Raw genomic sequence first — 17,575 nt, forward strand, 5'->3', positions numbered from 1 at the left:
AGCAACCCTTTTCTCAGTTGTTGAGAGGTTTATGAACTGATAGTTTTGTGCCGTCAAATATTCTTTTGTTTCTGGAACACCAAGGTGTTGATTTTGGCTTGTGGGCCTTCAGAAAGACGTGTTGTTAGGGGAGTACGTGGTGCCAACTTTATTGAAAACAACTATTTTATTTTGCTAAGGCACTTCCCTTGACGAAGATGCAGGATCACAGTGACCTGCTTGATTCTGCTACACTCCTCCTTCCAAAAGAGAGATGTGGAAATTTTTGAGATGGTGGAACTCTTCGTATTCCAGAGTCTGCTTTCAAAGGACACACTGTGTCCTTTTTTTATTTTTGTTGTGCTTTACCATTGATACCAGAAATGCAAGTGTTAAACTAACGAAAGCTTCAGAATGTTGAGTGAATGTACAGGGCTGGAAATTATATGAGCTGCTTGACTTTTCTTTGTCTAATAGTTATAATGGTCTTTGTGTAAATGGGGAGGCGTATGCATATGAGGTGTGCGTGTGCGAATGGAGGCCAGAGCAAGATGCTGGGTGTCTTCCTCTGTCAGTCTCTGTCTCATTGCCTTGGCCTCTCGCCGAGCTGGAAGCTTGCCATTGCAGCTAGGCTGGCTGGCCCATTTTCTGTACCTCCTGTGTTGGAGTTAGATGCATGCACAGCAAAATCGTGCTTGGTGTGGATTTTCTGTGGATGCTAAGGATTGGGACTCAGGCCCTCAGGCCTGCCCAGCAAGTGGTCTACCCACTGAGCCATCTCCTCAGCCCGTGAGGAGGGTCTTAAGATTTTTAAGGGTAGACACAGTAATTTATTAGTTTAGGTTTTTTGGTGGTGATGGTGGTTGGTATGTGTGTGTGTGGAGCGGGGGGTGGTTAGGAAGCCAGAGGCCGATGACAGATACCATTACTTAAGAGTCATCCATCCATCATGTTTTTTTGAGACAAAGAAGCCCCAAAGAGCTACCTGTCTCTGCTTCCCCAGCCCTGGGATTACGTAAGATTAGGCACCGCCATGCTTGCCTTGTTCGCCCTGGTTCAGACTCAGGCTCCCAGGCTTTCTTTCGCGGCAGCCCTTTCCCAGCCGAGCAGCTTTCTCTCCAGCCTCGCTGTACAGATCCCATTACCATTTAACTCCCATCGCCGTCCCGCTGGCCTCCCCTGCCTGACGGGCATCCCTTTGCCTGCTTCAGAACTCAGGAAAGGGAACATTAGCTGTCTCTTCAACCCTTCTCCGCCTTGGAACTCAACCAACTCAACAGTCATAGTGACTGGCACACAGCTGGTCACAGCTGGCTGTCTCTTTCTCCTTCGTCTCCCTGAGACTTTCAGTCTCTGTCCTCTAGATCTTTGTTTGCGCTTTTAACATATTGGAGACTTTAATGCCTATAGTCCCACAGTTCCTTCTCTTTCCTCCTGGCCGCCCTCCCTTCAGAGCTATCCTGAAGGGACTGACCTGTACTTTTCCATTTCCGTGAGTCATGATGCCGTTCTTGTTCTCTCTTCTCGGTTTTTCCTACCAACCACGAGTTTCCTCTTCCTCTGGTATCCTGACTTCTGATTTGGTCATCTCATGAGTGTTGGGATTCCTAAAAGTCGTATCTGGACCTCTTTTTTCCCATCCCTACATAACTTCTTTCACCATTTCCTTTCTTGCTTTCTTCTCCTGTAGCCTCTTTGTAGGATTGCTCCCCTCTGTTCCCCAGCCGTGTTTGAACACTGTTTGAACTCAGTAGGTACAGGGAGTTAGGAGTCAGCACTGTTACAGCTAGCCTCGTGAAAGATACTGTACAGCTACACTCAGGATGAGAGAAGTTCGGTGTTTCCAGAACAGAGGGAGGGAGGAGACTGCAGAATCAAGAGAAGTTCGGTGTTTCCAGAACAGCGGGAGGGAGGAGACTGCAGAATCAAGAGAAGTTCGGTGTTTCCAGAACAGAGTGAGGGAGGAGACTGCAGAATCAAGAGAAGTTCGGTGTTTCCAGAACAGAGTGAGGGAGGAGACTACAGAATCAAGAGAAGTTCGGTGTTTCCAGAACAGCGGGAGGGAGGAGACTGCAGAATCAAGAGAAGTTCGGTGTTTCCAGAACAGAGTGAGGGAGGAGACTACAGAATCAAGAGAAGTTCGGTGTTTCCAGAACAGCGGGAGGGAGGAGACTGCAGAATCAAGAGAAGTTCGGTGTTTCCAGAACAGAGGGAGGGAGGAGACTGCAGAATCAAGAGAAGTTCGGTGTTTCCAGAACAGAGTGAGGGAAGAGACTACAGAATCAAGAGAAGTTCAGTGTTTCCAGAACAGAGTGAAGGTGGTGACTACAGAATCAAGAGAAGTTCGGTGTTTCCAGAACAGAGTGAGGGAGGGAGACTGCAGAATCAAGAGAAGTTCGGTGTTTCCAGAACAGAGTGAGGGAGGGAGACTGCAGAATCAAGAGAAGTTCGGTGTTTCCAGAACAGAGTGAGGGAAGAGACTACAGAATCAAGAGAAGTTCAGTGTTTCCAGAACAGAGTGAAGGTGGTGACTACAGAATCAAGAGAAGTTCGGTGTTTCCAGAACAGAGTGAGGGAGGAGACTGCAGAATCAAGAGAAGTTCGGTGTTTCCAGAACAGAGTGAGGGAGGAGACTGCAGAATCAAGAGAAGTTCGGTGTTTCCAGAACAGAGTGAGGGAGGAGACTGCAGAATCAAGAGAAGTTCGGTGTTTCCAGAACAGAGTGAAGGTGGTGACTACAGAATCAAGAGAAGTTCGGTGTTTCCAGAACAGAGTGAGGGAGGAGACTGCAGAATCAAGCATTCTGGTTGGTGGAGAAACTGAGGGGATGGCTGAGATTTACAGTTGGGTCTTTTGAAGATTTCTAACTTAGAGAATGAGAGAAATGAGTGGAACTTTCAAAGATGACAGTTCTGTCTTTGAACATGCGGACTTGGGAGGATATGTTGGTCTTTAACTGTTCATTTGAATGTGTGAAGTCCAGAGAGAGGGCTCACATGCGCATGGTGAATTTGAAAGGAACACCTGTGCAGATAGGCGTACAACAGGAGCGCACATAGCATAGCACTCGAGAAAGACTAACATCGCTCCTCCTCCTCCTAGTAACTGATGTGTTCCCATCCTCATCTCCATGTCAGCTTGGTTATAGCCAGGACAGATTGTGTGGAGGCCTTTAATGTGCTGCGATCTTGTTCCTTTGTTGTTATTCACATGTATTATAATGTCCGGAATACCCCACTACCCTTCTGGTGAATTCCCCTTTTTCTCCTCCCTTATTTGTGTGTACACACACACACACACACACACACACACACACACACACTCCCCTCCGAGATGCTGCAGTGAGGTGTGTTCCTTCTTTCTCCCTGTTTCTGCAGCACCTTACAGCGACACCTTTTGGCTCTGTGGCTCTTATATGTCTAGCCTATTCCCTGCAGACAGTAACCCCTGTAGACTTACAGCGTGTGGTGGCAAGTTTGGTGCCAAATCTACTTCCTCAGCAAGGTCATTGGAACCTCGGTGAGATGCTTTATAAACACTCAGCTCACTAAAGTGTAATGAAAAGTTAACTTGAACCTAATACTTAACTCTATTCATATTGAAACATGACTTTTTAAAAGTCTGGGAAGAAAATCCATCAGGATTCTTTGTTGTACTTGGTGAGTTCACCAAAGGAAAGAAACAGTGAATTTAAACCAGCTGTGCTACCCTGTATTGCTGCTCGTCTTATTTATTACATAATGGCATGTAGAAACGGTGTTGCTTTGTGCTTTACCACTAGGTGGCCGAACTGCATTGCTTGGGAAAAGAAGTTAAATCACTTGAAGTAGTTCTGCGCACAACATTTAACAATATATTTTCCATTTGGCAAACGGTGCATGTACTTCTGTATACATATAAACATACATGCTGGTACATGTACACATACATACTAATGTACATATAGTTTTGAGTAGCAGAGTTAGTTAGAATTAAGAATTGTTTCTTAAAAATCCATCAGAATTATGACCTTGCATGCTTTTAGCTCCATGTGTAAGGTTTCTTGTGTATGATATACAAGGTTAATACATTTTAAAAATGTGATCTTGCACAGAGTATGCACAGCCATAAGCTCTGAAGTTTCCACAGAAGGCTTGAGGTGAGGGTGGCCCTGTTGTAGCCTACCATCAGCTGTCAGGTGAGGACATCGCTTACATGAAACCTTTTCAGTCTCTTCCGGTCAAATCATCAGCTATCAATAAGTACTTCCTCCTTTGTTGATGGTTTTTTTTGTTTACTTCATGAGGTGTTGCCATTTATCAGGTGTCAAAAACACTCAAATAACAGCAGTCCTGTGTGATTCAGTGTAATCACTTTCTTATTAGTCATGATTTTCATTTCTGTGTTCTCTGCAATAAACCTGAGTAATCCCATGGAAAAGACTTTCAACTTGACCTTGATACTTGTCCCTCTGTCTTCTCTGGAATTTTGTGGGTGATATGTATACAGAAATGTAATTTGATAAAATAAAGTTTGGAGGGGATAGGCCATGTGACATACCAAATGTTTTTCCAGCTACTTTCCATATAAAGTGACATACACAGTATTTGGGAAATGCAGGGTACATCACTGAACATAATCTGTGGCTGTCTAGAGGGCTTATTTCTAGACTTGATGATGTGCTAGTTGAAATAATAGAAGAAGGAGATGTTAAAGCATAGCTTTCCAGTCAGCACATATTAATAATGAGTCTTGTCTTTTCCCGGGACAGCATTTTTGTTTAATTTATTTTGTATGTGGTGTGTGTGTGTGTATACACATATATGTGTGTTTATGTAGGTTTATGTGTGTATGTGTGCAGATACCTGTGAACATGTACATGGGGTCAGAGGTCAAGCTCAGGTATATTCCTTAATCATTCTCTACCATGTATTTTGAGATAGGGTCTCTGCATCTGGAGCTCACTGATTTAGCAAGGATGGAAGGCCAGTCCCATACAGCTGTGCACCACTGCCTTGGGACCTTCTGTGGATGTTAGTGATCCAAACTCAGGTCCCCATGCTTATGTAGTAAGCTCTTTACTGCTGGGGTATCTCCCAAGACCAGCAGTTATATTTGATTATGTACTGGTAATGTTAATGTTTAATGAAAATACATAAAATTGTGAAATCAGTGGTGTGGTAAACATGTTTAATATTGAAAAAAATAGTAAACTATCTGAAGTGATAGTTTTGGCTAAACTAAAATGTTGTCTCTAAGCCTTGATCTCCTTCTGTTCCAAACACTGCCCCTGGTGACCGGCTTTCTTCTCCAAAGCAGACATGGCCTTGACTCCTTTTCCTCCTTGAACTCTGACAGCACATTCACCCAACAAACACCTCGTCTCTTTGCTACAGGTGATCATGTTCATGGGTTGGAGTGCTCATGTAACCTTAAGTCTCCTAGCAAAGTGCTAATTCAAAAAATACGCAGAACTCTGTATTTGCTTAAAAGATGCCAGCACAGTGAGGCAGTGTTCAGCAGTTTGAAAGTTCACCGTTCATGTGTTTGTTTGGTAAATTTACAGCTTGATTTAATTAGGGAAGGGAGAGGTTCTCCCTGAGAAATCCATGGGTGTTTCTGATGGTGAATTAAAAAATTCCTTATTTGCTCTGTTTTATTTTATCCATCCATCTAAAAATAAAGCCACATTTAACTTGTTTATGCCTCAGGATTATTAATTAAGAGATTCTTCTCTTACCAAACATGCCATACCACATTCCTCAGCTTGGTGGTGATACATTGGAGACAAGGAAAACTAATGATTTAGAAAATAAAATACCTTTTTTTCTTGAGTAAACAATATACACACAGTCAGGTTTTTCAAGCCAGAAAACAACCTTTAGCAACTACGTTGTTCTTTCTACGTTTCTTTTACTCCCTGTTGATTAGGAAAGGGACTGACAGAACAGAACTTAGTTTGGTCCTTGACTGGACGTGTATGGATTTCCTGTGTTGGCAACTATCTGTGATGTAGCATCGAGGGGTCTTTCTCATTTGGATGGGTTGTAGATTATAGAGTTTTTATGGCTTTAGAGCTCAAAGGCCAAACGTACTTGAATATTGTACAAGTTCCTAAAATTTCCAAACTACTCCACACATGGGATAATCTGAGAGACAGTCTCTCTTACTATACATGACAGACTTGGTTAGTTAGCTCTTCCCATGGATAGTTATTGTCGCTCACTACCACCAGGCACTGTTAGAAGACCCTCTGAATGACCAGCGTGAATCAGCATCTGTGCAAAACCATCTTTTTAAAATAAATAATATACAATATAATATATAATTTAAGAACCTTGAAATGGCCTTTTAAAAGATAAAGTAGCATTAGAAGCAATTTAAATTAATTTTGAACCAATAAAAAAATATCCTGAATGCATTTACCTATCAATAATCCAATTCATCAGTGAAATAACATGTGAATGGTGATCCATTACCACATGGGCCCATTACATTAGAACAAGGCACATGCTCTTCTAGGAGATAATGGTAAATAAACCACCTGTGCCTGTGCAGAGGAAATCATATGGTTCTCCCCAAAAGCAAAAAAAGTAGTTTGTTCTGTAGGTAAGATGATGTAAGGATTCCCAAGATGTATAAATTTTAAAACCTCAGATGCACAAATATATGCATTGATGCTATCTTTTATAAAATGGAATGAGGATGGGTAAATACGCAAAGAAATGCTGGAAACATATCCAAGAAATTGAAAGGTTTTAGGGATGAGAATGTGCCAGAAAGAAATTGCATTCATTTTAACAAAGTTCAAGGATAGCTTTTACCTCCTGTAATGAAATATCATAATAATAACCAATCTACTTACTTAAAATTCTTGAGCTCATTTAAATATGAATATTATTTACTTTGAAAAAAAAAAACAGTATCATTGATATCCTGTTCACTGTCGTTTCCCATTCAGGAAAATAGTAAAGTTTTTCTCTTTGATTCCTGGTTTAGCTCTTCAATTTATGGAGTTGTTTTTTGTTTTTGTTTCCTTCTGAGTCGATCTGATTTTCTGTCAAAACTTTCTCATTTAACTGGTTGAGGGTTTTGTTTGTTTGATTGTTTGGGCTTTTTAATACTATATTGAAACTTTGGGATTTCATGCTATATTGTATGATCCCTACTTTTGAGATTTTCATATTATCCATAGTGTACCTATTAAAGAATTGCATGGTGTGTGTAGTACAAAGTAGAATGAACTCTGCTTTTAAAGGGCACAAGTAATGTGAGAGAGGGGAAACGAAGTGCTGACAGAACACGGATGCAGGAGCTCTGTGGAATCCTTCATGGAGATAATGGGATCAGCGAGGCCCAGAAAGATGAATGTGGTCAGGAAAGAGACAGGACATAAGTCAGATGGGATGACACTAACCATCATCTCAATATGCCTCCATAGTGTTTGCTTTTAAATTACATTTTATCTTAACTAAGAGTTTCATTTCAGAGTGAAGTCACATATATCTGTAGATGGAAGAAGGTGTCGGTCAGATGCAGTAGCAGTGGGTTTTCCATCCTCCCTCCCCCTTGTGGCCTATCACAGCACACCTCTTCTCAGGCCCAGGTTCCCTCCCCGACTACAGTTTGTGTGTAACAGCTGCTGCAGGACTGAGCTGCCGGCTCTATAACAGGAAGGCCTGCTGCATCATCCTCATACAAACTGCATCTGGGCTCTGATACATTCATGGTACAACACCACCTCCCTTCCACCAAACGGGGGAGGGGGTACCAGTGTTGGGCGCACTAGAATTGTTTAGGAGAACGTAGAAGAACAAAGCTAAACTTATTTATAGGCACCCTAGATTTTGTCCCACCCTACCCCAGTTCCCCATACCTGTTTTCTTGAATAATTTGGTTGAGGAACAAGTTCAAGTTTCTTTTGAACTAACTGTTGCCCATCAGCCAGTTTTGAAACTGTCTGCCCATGCCAGAACAGTCAGTGGTGAGAGTTAAGTGTTTAGTGGAAGCCCAGACAGGCAGCCTTGTGGGCCTCGTCCTCACTTCCATGCTTGGCTGCTGGCGCCTTGGAAGGTCAAGCAGTAGGAAAATAGAGTGTGGCGACAGGTTCAAAGAGCTGAACCTGGTGAAAGGAATGGCTGCCAGAATCCAATATTGAAATATTAAAACCAAATTGTTTTTAAATTCAAAAAAGATTAGCATGCATTGTTGAAGAGATTTGAGTCCAATGGGGGATCAAGTGTATGTGAAATTGCATTTTTTAAAAATTTTCAGTAGACTAACAAGAAAGTGCATGAAGGGAGAGAGTATCTCCCTGCCCTCCTAGAATTTGGAATTCTTTCTCTTACCCAAATTAATAAATGAATGAAGAAAGGGGGAAAAAGCATTGATGTAAATGAAAATGTTGAAGTGGTGAAGGAGGAGGAAGTCAGGAGCCACGTCAGCCATGGAAACTAAACTGTACAGGGCGAGAAGACTCTAGCTGTCCTGGTCCAACTACCAAGGCTCTTTCCAAGAGGCTTTTCATCCTTGACTTCCACATCTTCTAGCCTACTAAGAATATTAAAGAGCAAAACCTAAATGCATCGTCAGTTATGGGACCGTTCAGAAAAATGAAAAGCATATTTTTCTACATGTTGTCTCATATTTTCATTTCTAGTCTTGGCATTTCCCACTTTTTTTTTTCCTTAAGCACATCTCATTGACAGCTTGAGACTCAAGAAAGCAGTTCTTCTAAAATGGCGAGAACGTTTTTAGTCTCAATACCTGTAACCAGTTCAGACTACTCTACTGCATGTCTAGAAGTCATGCTCCAGACAATCCCTGGTTCCGGGGAGACGCTGATACCATAGTATTGTAAAGGGAAACCTCGCTGGGGGCCAGACATCCCGACACCCGCTTCCTCACTAGTCTTTCTGCACATCTGCTGATGCTCCTCCCTTCGTTTCAACTGTCTCCTCCAGCTTCTCTTGCAGTCCAGAAAAAACATGTTGCTCGTCAATGATCTGCTTTCTTTTTTAATTACTGAAGACCAAAAGGTTCGACTTTATAGTGGTCTTATGAGACACAGAGAAAAGTATTCCACATTTTTCTTAAGAAATTTTTTATTCATTTTACATACCAACCACAGATCCCCCTCTTCCCTCCTCGCGCCCCTCTAGCCTCCACTTTTTAAAAAACATGCGCCCCGTCTCCTCTCTGAAACTGTTTAAATTGTTACAGCTAGTGTTCATGCCCTGTTTCCTATCTGTTCACATTGTGACCAGGTACACCAGTTGTCACATTTGCATTTTCTCCTACCTGTGTCTGCTGAGAGTCCCCTGCGTGCTTGTCTGCTTCTCTTACAGCAAGGGGCAGCTTTGCCGCGGTGCATGGGCTTCCGCTGCACAGTCCGAAGTAAGGACGTTGAGGGCAGTGATCCCAGGAAGGGTCAAAGCCATCCACTATTGCAGAGCCCCACGACTGTTTCTGAACTTTGTGCTTTTTATACAAAGCTCTGCTGAATCATGTTCTGGCTACTGAGTGATGGTCTGCCTTCTGATTCCCTTCCAGGAGAGAATCAATTTCTGTTGTTCCCAGCAGCCGGTGACTGTGGGACGTGGCTGGGGATTGGGAGTCTCACTTGCTTGATCCCATGTGTTATTGTAAGGAGAGAATGACACCTTGGCACAGACTCTTAGTGGGACTTTTAATTATTAGATCTAAAGGATGTTTCTGTTTCAAAGGGGGAAATTCCTTTGTGTCTCTGCCTACTAGCCAGTGATGCTAGCCAGTTTCCACAGATGGATGTCTCCTATGCCATCCCCTGCTATCAATGCTGTTTTTGAGGTGGTTGATGACATGTGACTATTTTGTAGTTTTATTAACTTTTTTCTATATTATTGTCTTTTAAAATTAACCCAGCTTTGTATTTACTCATAGCAAAAATCAGAAAAATGTGATTTTCTTTTATCTAGAGAGAAAAAGAGTTTATTATGGAATCTTCAGTCCTATTCTTTTCTTGCATGCTTCTTCCCACTTATTTGATAATTACTCCTCTGTGATTACCCGTTTTCAGGCCATTCCTTTGTCCTGTGTTGTGCAGTAGTCAGAAAGTACCCAGCATTCCTGAATGCCGGAATACCGGTGATGGCATAACATCATGGCTGCCTGGCTGTAGTTAATTTACCAACTTATTTAATCTCTGTCTAGGGTTCCAGCCCATGTAGTTTTTATGCTCCCTGGAGCTAAACTAATACTCATGTCCTTATCTCCATGAATAAATACAAAACACTCCTTTAGAAAATAGTTCAATGATAGTCTAAGTCCATGGGAAATTTATAGCAAATTTTCATCTTTGCCTTTGTATTTTCAGACAGTCTCTTTCTGTAGCAGGGGCTGACCTGGAACTCGCACAAGTGTTCCTGCCTCAGTTTCCCAAATGCTGGGATTACAGACGTGAGCTAACGGTCCAGCTTCCTACTGAATTCATGGGGCTTTTCTCTCATTTGCATCTAGTGGTTAGAGTATGTGGAAGATAATGTGATTCCCTGCAGTCGGCCTCATTGAGAGCTTTCTGGAGAAGAGGAAACACTTGGGCCCGGTGGGTCACGGCACTTGTTCTGTAGAGCTCTCATGAAGCCGGGAGAGAACTGACTCAGCACAGTCCTCTAACCGCCACACATGTGCCGTGACATGCACGCACACACAATCATGCACTCACACGCATAAGATAAGAACAGCATTCTTACAGACGAGAGGGCTGAACTGAGTGTGTGGTTCCCATCCTGAATTGAGAATTATTTTTTCTTATGGTAGTTGAAACTTTCTTTCCTATCTGAATGTTGTTTAATTGTGCTAGACTCTGAGGCTTGCTGTAGAACTTACAAATGCTTGCTTTCAAGATTAAAACACACTTGGACCAGTCAGAACATTCAGTTACCCTTAAATCAGTATTCACACACCTTTACCACCCATGACTGTAGTGGGTAGCCATTCCAGCTTTGATCTGGAAGCTCCAACCCCCATTGAGGATTTGGTAACTGTCACGCCTACAAGGCGGGGCCAAGAGAGGGCCCTGAAGACCTGAGATCCAGATGTGCCTGCTCTCTTGGTTCCTGGACCCTGGAGGTAGACCAAGCAGAGCTCTCCAGAGAACACCGCCGGACTGTGCTCCGTCTTTCCCAGACGTTGTAACCTACCTATCCCTTCACTTGTAAGTTACACCACTAAATAAACCTCCCTTTTAACTACGTGGAGTGGCCTTAATAATTTCACCAATAATGACTTTCATGTATAACAAAATGTACCTTGGTATTCCGAAAGCATTTGTAAAATTAGCTCAAATACTTCTGACCTTCAAAGGCAAGAAGGGTGACATAAATGTCTGTCTAATTGACTCCTGAACTATACATATTTATATACTTTGAGACACACAGTATGCGATGATCAAAGCGTTTGAATTGGCAAGTCTCTCATCTCAGACACTTCTCATCTTCCTGTGCGTTAGTGTTCCTCCTGTGCCAGTACACACACCCCTGACCTGTCACCACCCTCTGCCCGTCCCCCGTTGACCCTTGTCCTGCCTGTGAGACCAGCTTTTCCTAACTTTAACTTTGACATATGAGAACATGCAGTATTTGTCTTTCTGTGCTTTCCTCCCAATAAAGAAAATGTGAAATATATATACAATGAATTTTTTTTCCACCGGAAAGAAGCTAAGTCCTATGCAAAAGAATGGATGCAGCTGGAGATAGTCGTACTGAGGGAGTCTGTGGTTCCGACTTTTAGGTAGATACATAGAATCATGCATAAATGTAGGATGTAAAAGTAGAAGCAAAACTGTCTAGGACAACAATGGGATATCAGGGAGGGGCACAGAGAAAGGAAGGGCCAGGCTTAGTGGGCAAATCAGCTCAATGTGTATTAGATACTTGTATGAAAATGCCCATACGGAACAGTACACATTGAAAACTTTTTAAAATTTAAAGGTACGTAACTTTGGCTTCACTTAATTGTAGAATTTCACATGATGAAATTCAGACATTTTAGGAGTTAATATTCCTTCCTTTTTTTTTCTCTTTAGCCCTGTACTGTTTGTCAGTGGCTTCTTTTGAATCATTCATAAATGATATTTATATTCAAGGGCTTACCAAGTAGGACTTACTTAGAAAATGCAACAATTTGGGCCTTTTTTGTTTGTTTCTTTTGAGACAGGATGTCTCCATGATGTAGCTCTGGCCGTGCTGGACTGGCTGTGTAAACCAGGCTGGCCTCAAACTCACACAGATCCGCCTGCCTCTGCCACCCGAGGGCTAGGGTTAAAGGCATGCGCCACCGCACTGGCTGGCCCATTGTTGATTAATTACTTCACAGAACTGCCAAGCTATGATCATGGAGATGATATTTAACTCAATTGGAATATGAAAAATTATACTGTGGTGTTTTTTAACAATTTTTTGGTTTTTGTAATTATAAAATAATTACATCATTTCCTCCTTTTCTTCCTCCCATCCACCCTCTGATGCATCATCCTTGCTGTCTTTCAAATTCATGGCCTCTTTTTCTTTAGAGTGTATGTGTGTGTATACAAATATATATGTATTTCTAAATATATATGAATATGTATTCCTAGATATATATATTTCTAAATACATAAATACTACTTGGCAAGTGTGTTGTTGGGGTGTTTGTTTGTTTGTTTGTTTGTTTTTTCGATACAGGGTTTCTTTGTGTAACAGCCCTGGCTGTCCAATAAGTGTTTATTTTTAAAAAATATTTTTCCTTTGGCTTCTTTCTGGAAGAGTGTTTTCTCTAGGGCGAGAAGTTTAAGTTAATTGTTCTTTTTTTGCACTGCCTTCTTTTTCTGTGTGCTTGTTGACAAGCCTGTGGTCTGTCTAATTGTTTTTCATTTATTTCTATGCATATTGGTGATTTGCCTGTGTGTGTGTGTCTGTGTGTCTGTGTGTCTGTGTGAGAGTGTCAGGAACTGGAGTTACAGACAGTTGGGAGCCTCCTGGTGGGTGCTGGGAATTGAACCCGGGACCTCTGGAAGAGCAGCCAGGGTTCTTAACCTCTGAGCCATCTCTCCAGCCCCCCTAATTGTTTTTAAAACCACAATCTGCTTTGCCCAGACAACTTCTTTATCTACTTTAGGTTTTTACTCTGCTATACCTTAATATCATTGATTTTCTTTGTCTTCCTTGGTATTCTCAGGACTTCTCAACTGTGTATGTAGCACAATCTGGTAGTTTGGGAAATTTCCAAGCCATTGTGTCTAAGGCTGCCACATCTGTCTCTTTTCATTAAGCCGAAATAGCCTTAGAGTGGGGGATTTCTTTTATTCCCCAGGACAGCCCTAGATCTGTAGTAGACATTTAGGAGATTACTGAATGAAAGTAAATTTAAATGCAAATTACCTGTTATATAATTGTTGCCACTGTTACAGCTTTGCATATTTTAAAGGTGTAATCACTGGGCCTATTTGGCAATTACTCACCAAGATTATTTTAAAAATACACATTTGAAATCAAATAAATATGTGGTGTTTGCTCAGGCTTTGAAGAGCTTTGTTTTGTGCACAGACTTTGAGCTCAGGAATTAGGACTAGACACTGTTCCAAAAGGTCATTTGTAATCTAGTTACCAGAAGTTTAGGATTACTTTATAAAAACAAGTCATGCTGTGCGCTAGTGGTAATGAAGGTGGCTGCTGTTGTGATGATAATCAGAACTCGGAAGTGGATGTCCCAGGAGGTCCTGGGTTGGGAGTGGCCTGGTGTGATGATGCAGGGAGGTCCTGGGGAGGCAGAGGGTAGACTGGCATTGTACAGCGAGGTGGTCCAGGCAGCACAGACAGAGGATACTTTGGTTCCTGATGCTGTGAACCTTTAGTACAATTCTTCATGTTAGGGTGACCCCAGCCCTAAAATTGTTTTGTTGCTGTTTCATAACTAATTTTGCTACTGTTATGAATTGTAATGTAAATATCTGATATGCCACCCCTGTGAAAGGGTCTTCCAACCTCCAAAGGGGTTGAAACCACTGCTTTAGGCTGTGTTTGCCGGTGCTGGATTCTCTCCAGTATCCCCTGTTCTTTCCCACTTTGCTCTATCTACTGTTGCTGGTGTACATGGGAGCTTGAACATGAATGCAAAACTCTTCGATCCTTACGGCTTTTTCTCGTGGTGAGAGCAGGGCCCTCGATGGCCACTGAGTCATGCAGACTCCGTGGACAGTGATTGTGTGAAGATGTGGTTCTTCAGTCGAGTGTTCTAATGTTGGAAAGGAGAGGGAGAGCTGATTCTTGCCCCAATACTGTTACTTTATTCCCCAAATCTTGAGCTCCTTTTTTTTATTCCTGTCTGTACATCAGATGGATATGAAGCATTTTCTAACATTGCCAGTTTGTGAACATACTCCACAAAATGCAGTGAGTCACAGAAGTTTTAAAAATTTCTTGATTTTTATAGTCCAGAAAGTTTTAGGTTTAATGAAATAAGTCCATATTTTTGTTAAAGATTGCATTGAAGATCATCGTTAATGGGTTATATTATTTTCCTTAATATTTATATTTCATAAAGATCTTAGTTTTTCTTTATGTAAATGATAGTTTAGTTATATAAGAACATTTTAGTTGAGGGCATTTAAAGTATTTCTAAGGTTTATGTGTTATGGCATCAAAAATACAGAAAAACAGCTCTGTGTGTGTGTGTGTGTGTGTGTGTGTGTGTGTGTGTGTGTGTGTGTGTGTGTGTGTACATGTATGGGGGTGCTCACAAGATCAGAAGACAGTGTCATGTCCCCTGGAGCAGGAGTTACAAGCAGTTGTGAGCTGCTTGACCTGGATGCCGGGAACCAAACTCGGGTCCTCTATAAGAGCAGCAAGTGCTCCTGCCCACCAAGCCGCCCCTCCGGCCTGCCCAGCCACCCCTGCAGCCTTCCTTCATTTCCAAGTGAGATGAGCTGGATGATTTCAGGCTTTGCTGGCAGTCGCTTTGCCTTGGAGTCACACTGCAGGGTAGGAAGCCAGTTAGGATAAAGTTCATCTTTATGTCTTGAGATATCCTGCTGTTTAAACACAAGACATTTCATTAGACAAGTTCAGTTCACAAATAGAATTGTCTGGGGTGAACCTGTAGAATCAAATATTTTTTATGTTCTTCCATAGTTTTTAAGTCCAGATTTTATGGTCTTCGTACTTTCTTTTGGGGCTTTAATCTGTAATTCATTATGGGGATAAATTAAATACAGTGGAGTAAAATTAATAACTCAGAATACTGTATAGGAGTCTAGGCCACAGCCCCTAGCAGTATAATCTGAGAGTGAACTGGGCATGCTCCTGACTTCATGGGGACTGCTTTCCACTCATTTACAGTTCCTAATAGGTTTTGTTTTAAAGAGCAGCAAATTTGAAAATTGGGTGTGGGAGGGGGGGACATGATTAAAAATAAGAAATTAGAACATTTGCCTTTAATGACCGGAAACTGAAAGAGCTCCAGCCCCCTGGGGAGGGAACACCCTGACAGTTCTTCCGGGCCGAGTGATTTTTGGACAATGGAATAAAATCCTACAGTGCTGTGCTGTTAAGAGGGGAGACAGTAGGCCATCCCCGCAGAGCAGTGAGCTGCATTCACACTGAGTGTTCTAGAGAGCGCTGAAGGTGAGCGAGCGAGCGCCTGAGTGTGGGAGGATTCAGACACTGGGAGAGCGCCCTTTGCAGCTCTCCCCACACATATCAGGTGTGTTGTCCTATAAAACACTTGTTTGAAGATCACCCCTGGATTGAGAGGAAAAGATAATCCACAGAGATCCTGAATACCCTTCACCCGGTTCTTCTTGTGGAGCATCTTGGTACAAACCCTGGATGCTACTGTGAACGACCCTGCAGAGGCCCTTTCGTTCCAACAGCTTTTCCCCTGAATGGCTCTTTCTGTTCCAGCATATTAGTCTCCTCTGGTCTGTGACGGCTTCCCATTCTTTTCTTATTTCTCATGACCTTGACAGTCTAGAGTGCTGGCCAGGTATTTGGTAAACTATCCCTCTGTTTGGGTTTGTCTGATGTTTTCCCCCTGACTAGACTGGAGTTGTTGATTTGGAAGAATACATCCCCAGAGGTGAGGTGCCCTTCTCATCACCTCGTCCCAGGGATCCCAGCTGTCAGCATGTCTCTGGTAACGTTAACACTGATGATCTAACCGACAGAGCCTCGACTGGGAAGCTAATATTTTCTGGGCTAGAGAGACTGACTGCCTAGTGGTTAGGAGTACTTGCTGCTTCAACAAGATCCAAATTCTGTTTCAAGCAGCCACCTCAGATGGCTCACAACTGCCTGTCACTCCAGTTCCAGGAGTTAAGACACCCTCTTCTGGCTTCCGTGGACTCCTGCACACGTGTGGTGTACGCTCACAGACCCCGGCACATACATGTAAATACAAACAAAAGGAGCCTCAGATAGCTAGTTTTCATTTTCCAAACTCTACTCTTAGGAAGCGAGTCACCAAGTTCAGTTCACATTGGGAAATTGGACTCAATCTGCTGCCGGGAGTGGGAAAATAAAGTTATTTGGAATATGTTATAAGAAACATTACGGATATATTGTTTTCACCTCCTTATTTTAGACAAAGCCTCGTGTATCCCATGCTGGCCTCCATCTTCCTGATGCTAGGCATAAGCATTAGTCTGGATTTATTAGTGCAGGGGATGAACCCCAGGGCTTTGTGTGTGCTAGGCAGGCACTCTTCCAGGCTGAATCCCCAGCTCTTCTGACCCTACCAATAGGACTGTTGGCCAGAGTTAATTCTTTCCCTCTCTTTTCAGGCAAAATGTACTATACATATTGAATGAAACAAGCAACTTAAAGATAACTGTGACTAAATGTAATGATCACAAAACTCAAACTGCAAAGTATAAGTAGACAAAACATTGCCTGTTTTTACTTTTATTCATAGTAAACTCATGGCGAGACCCTGCCCTGAAGACAAGGTGGACCAGCGTTTCAGTCCTTTCCCTGTACTGTTTTCAGTGAGGTTTTTCTAAGCCACTTTACATTTTTAGCCACGTGGTTTTAATCTACTTCTAGTCTCATGAATTTATTTTGCGTCTGTCTTTTGCTTAGCTTTGGTTCCACCTCTACCACCCCATTTTCATTGGCTGGTGACATGAGGTGTGGCTAATTCGGTCAAACTTTAGTCTTTTGATAGTCTGTTCTGTAACCACTAAGTGAGTCTTACTCAAATGTCAAGAGTTTCTTACCAGTTTAAACCTAATCTAAAAAATACTGCAAAGTCATGTTTTCTTTAAAAATATAATAACCTTTGGATTTATATTTCAAATGGTAGGATGTGGTCATGATAGTCACTTATGAGGATCATGGAAGATTTTGTGTGAAAATTAGGGAACCATGTTGGCTTATTGGTGTAACAGATTTAACCTTATTAAAGCATGACATTGAAGCTGCTTGTACCGCATACTGTTGGATGTAACCCTGCTGTGTTTATACGCTTGCAGAATTGCCACCCCACCAGGATACAGAACATTTCCAGAATGGTCCCTCCCACCTCCATTCCCACAGCAAATGACACCAGTCCTCTGAAAATCTAGACTAGTTTTGGTATTTATCTTTTTCCTGCTGCCTTCGGG

General features: G+C 42.3%; 2 protein-coding genes across 5 annotated transcripts in view; one reads left to right on the forward strand and one right to left on the reverse strand.

Moving 5' to 3' along the window:
- Col10a1 (collagen type X alpha 1 chain) overlaps positions 1-9,623 on the reverse strand; it is a 33,777-nt gene extending 24,154 nt beyond the window's left edge. The window contains exon 1 of the mRNA XM_076552441.1: positions 9,259-9,623. The gene's annotated coding sequence lies outside the window, so the exon portion shown is untranslated. The remainder of the gene's footprint in view (positions 1-9,258) is intronic.
- Nt5dc1 (5'-nucleotidase domain containing 1) overlaps positions 1-17,575 on the forward strand; it is a 115,366-nt gene that overhangs the window by 39,787 nt on the left and 58,004 nt on the right. The gene's annotated exons all lie outside the window — the stretch shown is intronic.

This window comes from Peromyscus maniculatus, chromosome 16 (genome assembly GCF_049852395.1).
Source record: "Peromyscus maniculatus bairdii isolate BWxNUB_F1_BW_parent chromosome 16, HU_Pman_BW_mat_3.1, whole genome shotgun sequence".
Lineage (NCBI taxonomy): Eukaryota > Metazoa > Chordata > Mammalia > Rodentia > Cricetidae > Peromyscus > Peromyscus maniculatus.